Source organism: Catharus ustulatus, chromosome 1 (genome assembly GCF_009819885.2).
Source record: "Catharus ustulatus isolate bCatUst1 chromosome 1, bCatUst1.pri.v2, whole genome shotgun sequence".
In the NCBI taxonomy this organism is placed as follows: Eukaryota; Metazoa; Chordata; class Aves; order Passeriformes; family Turdidae; genus Catharus; species Catharus ustulatus.
The window spans coordinates 75,337,634-75,354,933 of NC_046221.1; the positions used below are offsets into that span (position 1 = coordinate 75,337,634).

The following is a 17,300-nucleotide window of genomic DNA, read 5'->3' on the forward strand; positions in this document are numbered from 1 at the left end:
CAGGTTTGCAAATACCTATTCCCATGAGTCATCACCAGCTTCATGAAATAATTTTCCATTGTAAACTTGCAAGTGATCTGCTCTGGGGTATAAAGACTATAAAAGGCAGTGATAAAATGCACTTTAGGAAAAAAAAAATTGAACTCAGCATGAGATCACTCATGAAAGGAAGGGCACTGACACTCAAACTTCGACTTATACAATTCCTTCTTTAAAAAGTGGTCTCTAATGGGTGGTTGCAAAACTGTATCTTTTGTGCTCCTTTCCTGTTCCTTCTCCATCAGAGGAGATATCACAAGTCAAAGTTCTACAATTTAAAAATGTAGCCTAAATGCAGCAGGTATATATTTATATTCTGCAGCTCTTTCACTGTATGACTAGAATGTGAGACACCCTGAGATTAGAGACTCCCCTGCAGTTTACTGCAAATATGAGAAAACACAGGCCACAGGCTCTTTGAGCAATTTGAGGGCTCAAAAGTATAGGACATTTTCCCATGATAAATCAGCTACCTTAGAATGTGCTTTCCCCCCTCCCCCCCTCTTTTGAATCCTTTTATTGGTGCAATGTTTCTGCAGTGTAGACACTGTCAGCTTCAGACGCTTAGGGTTTATTTGTCCATAGAACAGATAATGGGTAAACAGCAGCAATGAGAGTTAATTCAGCCCACCTCACCAAGGAGCCTAGAGAACATTTGGCAGTGCCATCCTCCATGCCACTTCTGCTTCTGGTTCACGGGCCAGTGCCACTGAAGTTCTCAACAGATGATGCTATTAGTACAACCCACTACTATTTATCTTTCTTTCTGTATGAAAGGGAATAAAATACTTGTTTTGCTTACACAGTCCTGTGAAGAGCCATTAGGTGGTACTAATGGTGCTTTTGACTGCTGGCATCTGCTCTAGATGGGGTTCGAGTAGGGGCTTTCAAACACCCGTTTGCTTGCCAAGCCCCTGAGGAATAACAACTACATCGGTATCAACATACTGAAAGATATGTGACACCAGTCAGCACGCCAGGTACTCTCAATGGGAAAGTAACACTTCATTGAAAGAGGCAGGCATGTGAGGGTGAGCTGTGAAATAAAGATGTGTAATTTCTTGTGAGGCCTTTTCAAACACTTACTGAGCTATTTTGTCCAGGTAGCATTATTTAAAAACTTTTGGAGAGTATTTTATTCTGACCAAAAATGTCACTCCCCCAAAGTGATTTATCAATCCACTATACTGTGGGGGAAAAAAAATTCTAGGAGTCTCTCTTTTTCTTTTTGAAAATAGACAGAATTTTAGATGCAAAATACAATCATATTCTGTACAAATTCTTACCCTTCTACATTTCTTGTGTTGACGTTGTGTATTTTTTCCAGTGCCAGTGGCCTGAATAATAATGGTGTAGCATTAGCCAGACAGTCACACACTACTTCTCCTAAGCAGGACTCTGAGTAAAATGCTCATTCCCGTGTCTACAAGAACTGGTGTTATAGTTTTAATCTTTTAATTGTGTTTGGGTTTTGGTTTTATTTTTTTGCCAAATAGAAGAAAAAAATCCACTAGACAACCAAAATATCGTTTATGGTGTGAGATGGTTCCAGATAATTTTCACTATTTGCTTGTGGCTTTTAAAGAGATCATTTCTGCAAGGAACTAGGATTCAGCATCCTATTTTTGGCAAAGTGTCCACGCTTCTGACTTTGCATGGGAAGGGTTAGAGCTGAGAAAGCAAAACTGAGTATTTATATCACATAGGTATGTGAGCTGTGCCTAGAGCCAAGCAGTACAGAAGACTTGCAGTGTATAGGTACATGCCCCGTTCTGCACAGTGGACAACAACCAGAAGCTGCCTCCATGAAAACGTATTCCATCTTTTTGGCATCCTTTCAGGCAGGCAGAAACAATGCATAGCCCAAATGCTCCGAAGCATTCTCTGCTTTGCAGTCGCAGAGGCCTGTTCATTAGCTGCTAAAGGCAATGACAGTTCCTTAAAGTTGCTCGAGTTAGACATGGATTTATTCCAAATTAAGGACTTGGCCGAGATTTTTTTTTCTTTTTTTAATGCATTAGCAGATGGCAAACATGCACTGAGCACGGAAAAACTACTGGTTTTGAGGGCAATGGTTGCTTGCGATGCTAATTTGGGGCTTTATGTTTATGCAAGCTAACCTGGAGGGACACATTTCAGAGCTGGGTTGAAGCCGCAGCAAGACTCAAGCAGCAAAGTGCAGAATACCACCAGTAACCCATTTAAAGCTGGATGTGTGAATGCAGGGTTGTGTGTCTGCATGTTCTGAAGAGATTCAGAAAATAGGGCAGGAGAAGGTGTTAAGAGATGACAACTTTACATATTTCCCTCATTTAGTCATGTCAAGAAGAGACCATTTGTGAAACTTGCAAAACAGGAAGGTACTTGGCTTTATGTTTGGATTCAGGCTAGCTGACACTCCGCTGCAAGCTGATATCCACATGTTCTCCTGGAAAGGATGTCCACATGAAAGCATTTTAGAGCACTGTTGTGTGGTGGAAATCAACTAGTAATGAGCATCCAAAAGCAGATGTTGAGAGATGTTTACAAACCAGGTACTGACAGACTGTTTTCATCTAGCAGTTCTTTATATGGATACACCATATCTGTATCTGCAAACTGTGATGACACAGACAACCTTTCCCTCCAAACTCTGTTAACCTTGCTGCAGAAAGCAACCTGGAATAACCACAAAATAGCTACTGACCAAGGTTGAACAGCTTATATAGTTCTGACAATGTAGTCACAGAATAAAATGAAAATCAAAGCTCAAAGAAGAGGTAATTTTCCTGGCAACAGTCCTACCCACAAATACAGGGGAAAGATGTGTCATTCTCAGAGCAAAATTTATCCTGAAGACAACTGAAGTCACACAGTATGGTCTCCCATGACTCCCAGCAAATGTTTCGTACCTCATTTTTTATTTCTTACTTCTTTCTGTTATTTTCTTTAAAGAATTGTGATATTCTGTTATGCCTGATACCATGCTGTTCTTACACATAAGACATTCTTGTGTGTTATGGTCAGACCTGTTTTTTCTTCTATTTCTGATTAATTTAAGGGAACCAGGAAACCATTTTTGTGAGTGAAAAATCACACTGATCTCACCTGCAAATTCTGTGCACAGAAGACTTTAACACCATTCCAGTGGCTACAGAATGAATCACAATGTAGCAGGTATTCAGCTATCTTTTTTAATAAGTATGCTTTAATTGGACAAAAGTTTAGCTGACATGTTTAACTACACATCTATTACAGGGTAGAACTCATTTAACCACTCTCTTCTAATATGATTTCCTGTGAAGTTAGCCATATTTCGGTCAAATAATCCTGCAGCAAAGACTGATTTCTCTGAATATATTTGCCAGCTGGGACTCTATTAAGTTAGAGCACTGCTTCCAACAATTAGGACCCGTGGACATTAATGTCATACAAATAAATATGTGTTGCTGTAGAATAGTTTTGATAACTAATTCACTGAAAAGATTAAGTATGAACTATCCACTCGCACTGTTGATTTCTGTGTCTCTGGCCACAGAAGTCCCATGATATTGCTCCTGCTCTCTGGCTACATAGCTGAGGATTTTTTAATAGTTGAACGAGAAGAGAAAGTGGGGAGAGCTGACTGCTCTAAGTTCCTGGGCATGTCCACTACTGATAATTTATTCATACATTTTCTTCTGCTTCCTTGGTCTGGTTTTTCAGCTCATATTTATCATTACAGCTCCTTGTAAGTCAATGGAATAATATTCATTTGTCCTCTTTTTCTTGAGAATATGACTGGATAAAATTTTAGAATGGAAGAGTAAGCTAGAAATCTTGAGTGTTGTTAACCCAGCATCTAAGGGGCTTATTCCTCACAGGTACTGCTCCCTGATTCAGCATAACCTTTTGAGCATTTGTTTAAATCCCTCTGTCAATAATGACCCACAAACACAGGCTAAAGGCAAGAGTCACAAGAAAATATTCTGACTGCGGTTCTTGGAGTCTTTCTAACAGCAGATTATTGAAATATGAATGCAACCCTAGAACTTAAATTCAGTTTAGCACATCCTGAAAAGCCAGGAAAATGAGAAATCTTTCTCTGAATGTGATAATGCTTATTTTTGCTCTGAAAAACCAGCAGTTTTCAGATTATGGCTCTAGTATTTTAAAACTTAAAAGCCCTTAAGACCAAGACAAAAACCATGCTATTGATTATAAAGAAAACCATGGACATGATGAGAGTTCAAATGAAGTAATGAAAATCCTTAAATATCAACATTACTTCAGATCCTTTTAGTGTCTTACTGACTAGAGAAGCTCAGAAAAGCCAAAATAATGTCTCCCTTGCTGTGAGCCAGTGGAGCTCATAGCCCCTAGCTGACAATCTTTTCCCTTAGCTCTACATGCTATGACCACCATATCCAGCCCTTATTGAAATGAGTGTTAAATTCACTGAAGGGTATCAGAAATAGAAATACAAAAGGGGAAAAAAAAAAGCAAAAAAAAAAAGCCACACAATTTTCTAAAGCAGCTGAATTTGGAAAAGACAGTCCATGGGAGAATTAGGACAATTTAAAAAGTGGTAAAAGAACAGGCTATTGTTGTTATTTTCTATTTGAACATTAAAACAAAAATAATCAAAAAATATCTTTGCCAGAAGTAGAATCAATGCCTCTCTGTTTCACTAAGCTACATGTCTTTGGCCTGATTCCTTGTACAGAAGAGTGAGCAAAGTTTGGCCAGCAGATTTAGGTATCTACTCCTCATCCTCTTCCCACCTGGTAGCATGCTTCTTTCTGGGCTGCCTCTGTAAGAGCAAAGAGCAATAGCTCCTGCTCTGTTGCATCCCAGAACACAGCAGCAGAATCACCCTCAGCTCCTCTCCTACCAGAGGCGGCCCAGAAGCAACCTCATAAGCAGGACTGGGAGGCTTGTAACAAACTGAGACAGTGGGATGGAATTGCTAGTGGTTGCACAAAGTAAATGTCAAACAGGAAAATTCCCCTCTGGGAAGGTATGTCAGGCAAGCCTTGGTCCTGTACATCTGGATTTTACTCCCTAAAGTAATGCTACCTGGACAAAATTCAGCTCCTGCTCTTGCAGATCTCAGCCTGAACTGCCAACTGCAGATCACCCTCTGTCCCAATGGATTTCAGGGATAGAGAAGAGCTACTGAGCCCAGCATGAGACAGAAGCTCATTGCAGGATCAAGCCCATCACAGGATGCAAGTTGTCCCTCTGACACATATGAGAGGATGAGGTACCAACAAATCAGCACATATTGGTGCCTACAATATTCATATAAGCCACAATTCAGAGGCAGCAATAATAATAAAAATAATAAATAATGAAAATATAAACCTGGGTATGGTTTCTCTTACATGCAAATCAAGATTTAAATATAAAAATGATAGGCTTCTGTTAATCCTTCTTAGGAAGTCATAAATTGTTAATCAGACCTTAGGCAGTGTTGTTTAATACCAACTTTAATAAAATAGCTGCCTGAAGCAGGAAGACAGTTGGGATCCTGACTCTAAAACTTTGGTAACCTCATCCACTTTTTTGCAGCCTGAGGCTCTTACACTACCATTGATACTAACTCCTTTGAAATATGCTCATTTTTTAGGTTGCTAAATTATTAAACACCTTATTAGTTGAAAGATTAGATGGAAAAAAGTCATCTCTGTATGAAGGGAAATGGATTGGAAGAGGAAGGAAAAGTTGAGGGAATATTTACATAAAAGATACAGCTCTGTTGTTGATATACAGAGGTAATCCATAATCCATAATTCATTTAAGAAATGAACCCATCAAATTACATAACTACGCATGACAAATTGCTACTGTTGAGCTATCCTACAATAAATTACAAGGAATCATTCCTGTCAAGAGTGTATTTTGTTTGAGACTAAAAAAAGCAATGTCGCTACAAGGTTGTTTTCCCTCTTGTTGCATAGGAGTTGTCTGTCACACACAATCTCTCACACTTCCACCATATAATTTGATCAGGGTAGAAAAAGTTGCTTTGTTTGGAGTAACCACAAAGTCGTTGAAATTAAAACTGCTTTGAAAACTGCAAGAAAAGGGGAAAGGATGAAAAGGAAGAATTTTTCTTCCTCATTATTTCTTGATACTATTTGTCAGTCAGGTGAGCAGATCTTTAGAGTAAAAAATAAGAAACATTTATTTCCTGAAGTGTGATGTCTTTTTAGTGTATGTCCAGAGCAGCTTGTTAGCATACTAATTGTTTCATTTAATATGCAATACAGAGCATACTTACTACTTTGAAGTGCTTATTCATGATGTCATGGATATTAGTGTATATTTCTTAATTACACAACAGAACAATCTTTCCTCTTTCAACCTACACTTTCTGCTGCTCTGATTGGTTTCCCTAACTAGCCAGAATAATCATTTTGCCACACAGAAGCAGAAAAGGAAAAAAAAAAATAAACTATTTTAAAAGCCATTTTAATTTAATAACAAATTGGGAGCTGTATTTTGTGTTAAATTAGCACTGCAAGCCTCATATCCATTCAAGGCAAGGTTCCCTGTTCATTACTGCTTAATTAATCAGTCCTGTTTCCATCTAAATGAAAAGTTTTCTCTCTTCCCTATCATCTCTAACATCTCATTTCAGGCAGCACATCAAGTTAATCTTGCTTACATTAGCAACTTATTTCTAATGGCTCAGTTCAATTATTTGGTTGGAGCACGGTGTTAATAATGCCAAGGTTGCAGGTTCAATCCCTGTACGGGCCATTCACTTAAGAGCTGGACTTGAAGACCGTTATGGATGCCTTCCAACTCAGAATATCCTGTGATAATTCATCCTGTCCCAGTTTGCAGATGAATTCTGCTTGGTCGCTTTGCTTGTTTTGGGCAGCTTGGAGTCAATGGTGGTAAAACAGCAATTGCAAGAACCAGCTCATCCAGCTTTGTGATGAACCCACTATGTGAGGACAAACACCTACTTCTAACACACTGAAATCTTCTGAACTTTTGGCTTCCTGGTGTACCTTGTCCTTCCTCAGGCAACATGGCACTTAGAGACATGGTTTAGTGATGGAATTGACAGTGATGGGTTAACTCTTGGACTTGGTCATCTTAGCATCTTTTCTAACCTAAAATATTCTATGATTAGAATAAGCACAGAGTGGAGAAAAGAATCATTATCTTATAAAACAACAGATGAGTATTAAACATTCCCATGGAAGAAGAGAAATCTGTAAGGAAAGGAGACTATGAAAAGTTGGGAAGTATCTGAAAGCATGTCCTCATTGACCTTTATGCAACATATCCTGGAAATAAAGCTGCGATAAGCATGAGTCCTGCACTACCATCAGTAGTGTATATAAAAACATATCAAACATTCCATTACATCACCTTATTGAATATCTCCTGCTTATGCTGAATCTACCATTCCCAGAGCTGGAAACCGCTGTCACTGCCATAATCTGGTATTTTCTCTCACCAATAGCAAAGCACACTAACTCTGGGATTTAACAAAAACCTCTGGTGTTTTGGATTGCACCAAGCTGGCCCCAGTCAAACACTTACTGAATCTGCAGTTGCTCATGTGTGCTAGTCTCTGCACTTGCCTTGCTCGGTTCAGACTTCAGGAGTTAGTTTTCTGGCTGCTCCTAGTGCTGGGATGCCTGCCCGCCCATGTCAGGATGCCTCTGGTTCACACCGCAACCCCCCCAGGCACCACCATGGCTCCAGCTCTGTCCGTAGAGACCCACAGCTTCCGAGACGTAACAGATACTTGCTGGGGTCAGGGCTCGAAACTAAATCTGAGCTTGAGGTGTCTGCATCACATGAAGGTTTTAATGCCAGGTTGACAAATATAAATACTTTTGTAATAGACACAAAACACACAATATTAAGTGACCGTTCCAAGAGGATGAAAGCTGTTTTCCTAAATAATTCCAGTATTTACTTTTGCTCATCCAGGACTCAGGATGTTAATGCAACAGGGAAGAAGGATGTGCAGCATATTTTAACCTTCTAGATTTGCAGCAGCCAGCCTCTGACCTCACATTTACCAGCCTGGTTGAAATTACAACCTGCTGCTAAGAAAAACTCTGTCATACTTTAGTGTAACTCAGATATCAAGTAGCTTTGAGATACCTGACAAATGAATTACAATGGATTAATGAGGAGTTGCTTCAGAAATCCTGCAAAAGTGATCCTTACATGTTACAATATAGTAATACATTTCATTTAATAGCAGTATAAATTATGTGCCTGGTTTTGTGTTGTTTTGTTGTGGGTTTTTTTTTTTTCCAAGAGGAACAGAAATCCTTCCTATAAATCAGAGTGTACACTTCTGATTCTGATGGGAAAAAATGCTCTGAAAAGCACTGAATTTCAGAGCTGCTTGAGATTAGATTGTCTGCAGAATTGTGCTGATGGCTGTAAATATTAATAAATATGATACACTGGGCCAGCTTTTTTCTTCAGATGCTTATTCCCTGCTTCCTCTTAAGTGCAGATGACCTGAAGACACAGGCACAGGAGGAAGAATCTGAGCTAAGAATTGGTTTTAGAGATGCAACGCACAGTGACACTTGCACAAAGGAAGGATATTTCCATTACATGCCAGTAGAAACAGACAGGAAGTAAAAATCTCCATCCAGTCCTCTCTATCCCCTCTGCAACTGCTGATGGGACCTGACAGACAGCAAAGAATCCTTCTCCATGCTGCACAGATGATCCAGGGCTGTATTGTTGAAGGAGTGTCAATGTAAAATGATGGTTATTCCTTACACAGCTTTTCTTTCCATCCCTATCTTGCATAGACATTATTTAGGGATAAAAATTATACAAACATTTAGCGACCACGTTGTGGGCACCATGAAAATAATTGCAAAGTTGTAAACACTTCATTACAAACCCTAACTACTTGGTCCAGAACAACACTTAAGTATTCTAACAGCTTTGTGGACTTCAGTGCAGTTTATTGGTATTTTTGAAAGCCAGCTGCTCTGGGACCAGGTATGATAAGTCAGAGAGAAGAACATGCTTTCTTTGTTTATGGCAGAAATAACTTGGTAATTATCAGCAGTGAGGAGGGAAATAGCATAGCAGAGCATTCATATTATTTAGACTTAAATGGAATTTAGATGAAATACAGGGTTTTATAAAACTGGTTGGCACAGCATGAATTACTTAAAGAGATGTGGCTGGTGGACTTAAGAGTTGCTTCTGCATCTTTTTCCCTTTCAGCCCTGACAGCTAAATTGAGCACCAATTTCACAAAAGAAATTTTCTCCCTGAAAGAGATTCTACCTCTATATATTCCTTCTCTGTGATCTGCCAGGACACTCTTCACTCTATCAAAGTGAGGAAATAGGTTCTCTTGAATTCTTCTGGATTTTGATCAGTTTGTCAGGCCAGCTCCAAAAGCATTAGGTCATAGTAGGTGGTACAGAGCTCAGGACCTGGTAGTACTTTGATCTAAACTGCCCACATAACTTGTTTAATGTGTCGATTGTATGTGTCTTTTTCTGCTTCTCCCTCTATTTTGTTTACACTAAGATCAATACCCGTGTCAGGGGTATTGGTGTACACCATGTCCTTATTCAAGTAACTTCCCTTTGACTCACCTTCATATCTATGTGCTAGGAATACTACTTCTTAGATGTTTACAAAGCAGGGGTGCTTTGAAATGAATTCATGCAGGCATGGACATGAGCAAAGAGATAGTGTGGTATGACCTCTGGCTGCCCCAAACCACAGGGAGCAGCATGCAGAATAGGCAGCCTTTTATGAGACTTTTTTTTATCCCCTTCTCTCTCACAGGCATAAGTAGGTGGGAATGTATGAGACAGGGAATGGTAAAGAAACTCTGACCAGTCCAATTCGGCCAATGCAGAGAGTAAGGTCATTGCCACCTTGCTTGGGGACAGCTCAGATTACTTTCTCCTGGGAATAAGATACTCAGTCTTGTCTCAGGCAGCTCTGGAGCTACCCAGCTTCCCCCTTCCCCACCACAGAAAACATGGCTGAACAAGCAAGCAAAAACCATCCAGAAAATCCTTTGGGGAGAGAATGTCAAAGCAGATGCAAGGAGTCCTTTAGGAAAATAATTGGCTTTCTTTTGGATGAAAAACAGAGACCCAAATCTGACTCCTTCCCCCCATCCATTCTTTGATCAGCTACAACCACTAAAGGCAGCAGGAGAGAGGCAGGCAGGTTGAGTGCAAGCTGTACTTGCTATAAGAGCCTGGTTCAGCATCCCTGCTGTGTTATGATCTCCTCCTGTGACCTTGGGCAAGTCACTCACCTCCGTGGTGATTTGCTTCCCCTGCTGTAAAACACAGCCAATTATACAGGCCAGTCTCACAGTGGGTCCATGTGGTGAAGATGTGGAATTCTGGAATACTTGAACAGCTTTTGAATGAAGGCTTCATGTCAATGAACAAAACCTTGTCTCTTACTTGAAAAATGTACACAGAGTATCTGTGGTTTCTTGGGGGCGGTGGGGGGTTTGCAGACTGCTATAAACTATGTAATTTTCTTCTTGTCCATGAAGATACTTTTGTAAAATAATGATTGCCAGACTAATGACACCCTAAAGTTACAAACCAACAAGCACTCAAAGCGAATCAATTCAGTGAGGAAACAGATTTCACCTGAATCCTCAGGGCAAAACTAAAAGCAACTGTGCTTTTAATTATTTTTGCTATGGTATTGGATCTAAGAGGATGAGGGAGAAGGACACATCTTTCTAAGAGAGAGGGTTTTCCCTGGAGTGAGACTGTCAGTAGGAAGGCTGGCCCCAGTGCCACAGCATCAGAACCCCAGCTGAGGCCACAGGCACAAGTGGTTCTCCCACCAATCCAAAGCCTCTCATCCAAGTCTGGATCACCATAACCTTCAATGCTAAGTGGAGTAACAATCAGAGGAAAGTGTTCTCTTTGAGTTTGGTGTTACCCTCACAACAAAGCAGAGCTACATGCTAATGATCGTGTTGATTAAGCAGCCTTTGTACTTATAGAAGCTATTAGCTGCCAGTTGTAATGAGGGAACAGGCAGCTCTGCTTTCCACCAGACAGGCACGAACCTGCAGTACCAGGGGAAACTTGACTAGTGTTTAATTTTTGTGCTAATTTTCAGTTCCTGCTGACCCTTCTCCTAGGTCCTCCTGCTCTGGCTCTGCGATTAGATGCAGAAGTGGGGACGCTGGAAAGATGCACTGCCTATTATCTCAGAGGCTGCTGTAAACATTACAGCACAATAATGAAATTAGTTTAGCTGAGAGGAATTACGGTACCCAGATAGTACAGGATGGATCTCATTCATAAAGTGCTCTCTTCTGTGCATTGCAGTGTGTCACTAGGAAAGAGCTGAGGGGTTACAATAGGTATTTATGTTGCAAATGAAACCTAATAGTCACATTCTCACTAGAATTAAGCATTTGCTGACTATATAAATATATATGCATATCCTGACAAGACGGCTAATTAACCCACAAAATATTTGCCCACAAGGCCAGAATAAAGCCATTATTGAACTGGTTACTTAAAACATAGCAAGGCTGGCAGTGTTCTCAAACGATACCAGTTGGAAATGTATACACACTTTTTGTCTATGTGCCTGGTGCAGAGGAGGGTATGGAGAGGGTGTCTTGCTGCTGGGTGTGAAAAAGATAATGCGCTATCACTCCATCTTGGATGTTTTAGCTTGGTGCTATCAAGTGCTCTGGCATCATTACAGTTAAGCAATGACTTCTTTACTTAAAGATTCTTTTTGGAGGTCCAACATTCTAACTCAGGAAGGACACCATGGCAGTTGAGCCTCTTCCATCCTGACAGAGCACACAGGCTCACCCTTCCCCATCAGCATCGGTCCTCACTGCTCCTCAGAGGGTTGCAGCTGTGGAGGAAACTATCCTTTCTGGTTTGTTTTGAGAGAGAAAAATACTCAAGGAGCAGAGTGGATGTGCCAAGGAATAACATTAATTTGCACCATTCTATAAACACTCCTGAAATTCAGTTATCCTATTTTCTTCTGGGAATGCTCCTATTAACAAACAAACAAAAGCATAATTTCAAATATTTACAGTCTTTGTTTGGGCCTTTCAGTGCCAAATGCACAACCAGGAAAATAAATAAAGTGGAAGACAATGGTGGTAATCAGCCCCACCTGGAATAGGGAGATGGTCACGGGTACAAAAAGGGATAAGCCTGCCTGAAATGGGGTGGGGAAGTAGCTGATGGGTGATCAGGATTAGGACACACGGCAGTGCCCTAGAGAAGCTTAGGAACCTGAGCCTGGATGGACTCCCAACGCATACCAGCTAGTCATTGGGGAAGAACCAAAAAGCGACTCAAGCTGAGATTTATGGCACAGAAAGCCCAACTGAATATGAAATATGCTCAAACTTTAAAAATGCTTTTATCCAGCACTTTCCCCACCTAATTCCAGTGCACCAACACTCATAGCACGACCCAGAGAGGATAACTTTTACTGCTGATGTTTTGTATTAATTATGCATTCTTCAAGGGTGTTTTTAAAACAGCAATTAATAATCTGTCCTGTACTTTTTGTTAAGCAATAAAGACAACTAAAAGCTGCATTTAATACTAAATGTTCACACTACATCCTATGTCTCCCTATCTCAAATGAAGCAAGGCAAAACGCCATACCTTTCTCCTCACGCAGCATAGTTTTTTCAGATCCCTTGGAAAGGTCTGCCATGACTAAGCATGCAGCATGAGCACACCAGCTGCTACTGGATTTTTATCTCAACCAGAACACATTTAAACTTGAGAATGGTGTTTATACTGCAAACTGAATCCTGCATAGAGTCAGCAGAAGAGATTCCCTCCGTGTGCCACAGAACTCTTCACTTTGTACCTAGGATGGGGGACTCACTTTAAAGATTTACATTGAAAAGATCCTGAATTTGGCCTCACCATGGCAGTCAGGATGACCACAACTGAGTTAATCAATCCTGGTTCTAAGAGCTATGAACCCAAGAAGTTATATAGGAAAAAGAGAAAGGAAACAAGAAGTAAATCCCAACTAATGCAAAGCCTTTGAAGACACAGGAACAGTTACCGCAGCTAACTAGGTCTTCAAGGGGTTAATGAAGAAGTCTCCCTAACACCCAGCTTCCAAGGCAAAGCCTTTCCCACATGCTTATGATAATCAAAAGATACTGAAAACCAATTCTACTTCATTCTGGTATAATTGCAGCAGAGCCACTAGAGGAATTGTAACCATTATGTAAGATGAGGTACCATCACAGTGGGGCCTGATGCTTCAAATACATTCTACCCACTCTTTTTTATAGATTTCAGCTACCTTTGATTTCAATAATTAGCTACCATTTCCAAGGAGATCCGGAAGTAATTTCCTGCACATCTTGAGCCATAATGCTGCAAGATTGCACTAGAAAGGTAACATAATTTAAAAGTAGTCAACAAAGGGCAGGTGACACATTGAAAAGTTCAGTTAAGCATGAGACAGAGACCACCATTTCATTTAACAACAGATAAATGTTGCTTGACCACCACACAGCACACAGGCATCCACCAGAAAAACTAACAGTGGTTCTTTCCAAACCCCAAAATACTGCAAGATTCTATTAATAAGCAGCATATCAGAGTGCAAAAAGCTTCCAGTCAAAGTAAAAATGACGTAGCACACTTGAGGGGACAGTGGTCTGGAGGGAGGCTCCTGCCCAGAGGAACCCAGCGTGCCCTTGAGAAGAGGGTTGCTCATTTAGAGAAGAGCTCAGCTGGTGAGAGCACAGGCGCATTTCTAACTTCTATGAAGTTCACATTAGTTTTGAGATCGTCTGCAGAAAGCTGGGGAAAGAAAATCCCACATTTTTTAACCTGCGTATGTTTTGCTTTGAAGGAAGTCTCTCAACTAAATATTATTGAAACAGCAGATGGCAAAATGCAAACTTTGTGAAAGGGAAGGCTGCTTTGAGCGGCAGGTTACTTGTTTGCATGGAAGAGCTATGCAAGGAAAGAAGGGAAGGAGAGTGAGAGACAGAGAGAGAAGAGTCTGAAGTTAAGATGCACATTTCTAGCTGAACAACTTGGTTAGAAAATGATGACCATGTCTATAAATGTAATCTTTGGTGTGCCGGCATGGAGATATGCAAGAGCTGGGAATTGGTGTGAAAACTAAAATACCTAGAGGGACTAATAAGTCCCTGCAGGGACCCCAGTTACTTTAATGGCTGCAAAGGATAATTGCAGAGAGCTACAACAGGACTGAATCAATGCCATTTTCCCTGGGAAAAAAAAAAAAAAAAGTAAAAGAAAAAAAAACCTATTGGTGCTCTGATTACGTTATTCTGAAAAGACTGGCTGCGTTCCTCTTCCCTCCCCCAGCTCAAAAGTCAACTGCAAACCACTAGAAATATGTCCAGAAAGATTATGGTGCAGCTAAAAGACGGAAGCATATGAGATTATATATTTACTGGTGCTGTGTCAGATAATATCTGAGAGGACAGGAAAAAGAGATTCAGCTTTGCAGTCTTTATTAGCATGTTTGGGCTCTTTAAAGGAGCTATCCAATTGTGTCATTGCTGCCAGGCCTTTAAAACTGAATATACCCACGATAAAGGAATCTACTTAATCTTGAACACAAGCCTCCAAGCCCTACCCGACTCTCCTGTGACATGCAAACTTATTGCCTTTAAACAGGAATCAGGAAAAAAGAAATTAATAGGGATGCACCATTACCCATAGCATTATATTGCTCAGGAACAGATGTTAATCAATTTTATGGAATGTTTTAAGTAACATGCAAGTACTTTTGCAAAGAACTGTCTGCATAATAGAGATTTCAGCCCAGCAAATACAGGAGATAAGCCCTTATCTTGACTGGGAGAGCTATGTCTATTTTGATTAAAACCAAAGAGGTCTGCAAGATCAAGTAATTTTATTCCCTTGGAATTGTCATTTCCAGAATGATGCTACACACAGTCCTGTGAGAAAAGGGAATGGGAACAACCTTGTTCTTGATTGTAATGTTCTCCTTGCACAAATGTTAATGCATGGAGCTCATGAGGTACACATGTAGGGTGTACATTCCATCCTCAGAGATTCTTGAATAGACAGAACTGTACTCTCCATTCCAGCTGCGCTAGAAATTTGGAGAAAGGACTGACCTTACACTCTGTAAATAATTTGTGCTACTCAATCTCTCATGCACTGCTAACAGAACTTTAAAACACCACACCACACACAAGTAAAAGGAAAAAGGTACCCTATCTTCTAGATTTGTATAAAAGTAGTAGCTGTGCTATCATGCTGGGAGTAATTTTGGTCGTTAAACTTCTCGAACCTTGAATGTCATCAGGAATTACTTAGGTGACCATCCACTTGCACTTAAAAAGTGCTGCATTTAACTCTCCGTAAAATATGGATTTTATTGCAGCAATGACAGGACTCCTTTGCACAGCCACTGACCTCTACTGCTATTGCTTATCTCTTGACTCAACCTTTCGAACTGGAATACACAGATGTAGTATGCAAACCGTTTTCCCTAAGTGTGTGTGTAAGTAGGTGTTACATATATATGAATACATAAATAGTTCAACCTAGCTGACAGAGAAAGTGTGTTACCGGCTCCTTAGAAACATTTACTACACTACCAAATTCAGTGCTTGCTTTCTGCAGTTACCCAACTTCTTTCCTGCAAAAATGCCTATACGCCTACCCTCTTACTTCCACCTCCTCCAGCACTCCCCAAGCCGTTCTTTTATCAAATAAAAGACTTCACATTTGTCAATTCCTGTAACGTCCCCAGATCTGCTCGCTCTGCCCCCTTCTTTTCACTGAGGAAGCGTCTCATTTCAACTGTGCTCTACATTCAGTTCTGCACTTTGCCTCAGATTTCGCTCATGATCTGAAGGGTTTTGCCCTGTATTTATTTCACAGCAACTAGACAGTATCAAGAAACCGAGACAGACTTAAAAAAATATTATTTTCTAGTTATTCATCCTTTTGCTGCTGTTATTATTAATTATTACTGCTATTCTCTTCCAAGCACACACGACCCTTCTCCCGCTCTCACCACCTCTCCTGGCCCAAAGTGTCTTGCTGGTCATGACAATCCCCAGGAAAACGCCGCATCCCTTCTGCTGACTTACAACGCCAGCAAACGCGGTCCCCGCACGCCCCTGAGCGTCGGGCAGGGCGCGGAGCCCCGGGGAGGTCACCCCGGAGCGGCGGCGGGGGCAGAGCCCTCCGCAAGGCAGCTGCCAACTTTGCAAAATAAGTGCTGTCCCCCTCCTCCATCCCCCCGCCCCCCTTAATTAGTATTCCCACTAAGCACGGCAGAAAGAATAAGAAAGAAAGGAAAAAGAAAAAAAAAAAGCAGAAGGCGGCTGGCTGGTGAGAGCTCCGACTTGCCCCTCCAGAGGTGCAGCATCTCCTTACCGGCACGCAGGGACGACGCGGCCGAGCCTCGCCCGGGTCGGCGGCAGCAGCGCAGCTCCCCGGCCCGTTCTCCCGCCGCTCAACCTCCCCGCCTCGCACTAGGGCTCCCGCTTGGCCAGCAGCACTTTTTAACTCCGGCATGCAGGCAGCCCGAGCCGAGGGGGCTCTCTATCTGATTGGTTTCCATTCACTGCTCCTGATTAATAAAAAAAAAAAAAGAAAAAAAAAAAAAAAAAGAAGGTGGGGGGGGGAAAAAAAAAAAAAAAAGCCAAACTCCTCCCTCTCGGCTTGGCTCCCTGGCAGGCGCGCACACACACCCGCACATACGCGCACCCGCACCCCTGGCGCCGGCGCTGCGGCTGCCGGGGCCGGCGGAGCTGCCGCACTGGGGCCGGGGGGGCGCGCAGCGGGCGCGGAGCCGATTCCTCCGGGCGGGCAGGGATTTGCAACTGAATGCGGTGGGAGGGCAGAGGGGGAGGGTTGTGCCAGGGAGCCCCCCTTCCCCGCCGAGAGCAGCCAGCTTCTTCCCAATCGTTTGGTAGCGATAGCTAAAGCGGAATAAAATCGGGGGAGGGGGGATAAAGAGGAGGCAGAGGCACGCTCCTCTGTTGTGAGCCGTGTATTTGTGCTGTGCGGTTTCTCAGCCTCCGAGCTGCTCTTAAGTCCTTCTCTCGACATCTGAGATGCCCCGCTGGTCTTTTCCCACACTTCCCAGGAAGTTCCTGGACTTGATGAATCAAGATATTCCGGTGAATTATTAATGGAGATGACACTTCGTGGTCGCATGTGGCGGTTTCTATGTGAATGGAAAGCAGCGGAGGGGGATTTTCCAGGTACCTGCCTTTGCTTGGTCCCTCTCTTCCCAGAGGGCTTCCCACTCAG

At 41.7% G+C, this 17,300-nt stretch overlaps 1 protein-coding gene across 2 annotated transcripts in view; it reads right to left on the reverse strand.

The window, feature by feature from the left end:
- LOC117011080 (cadherin-6) overlaps nt 1-16,628 on the reverse strand; it is a 103,546-nt gene extending 86,918 nt beyond the window's left edge. For both annotated transcript variants that reach the window (XM_033086447.2, XM_033086382.2), the window contains exon 1: nt 16,419-16,628. The gene's annotated coding sequence lies outside the window, so the exon portion shown is untranslated. The remainder of the gene's footprint in view (nt 1-16,418) is intronic.
- Nucleotides 16,629-17,300: the final 672 nt, after the last annotated feature.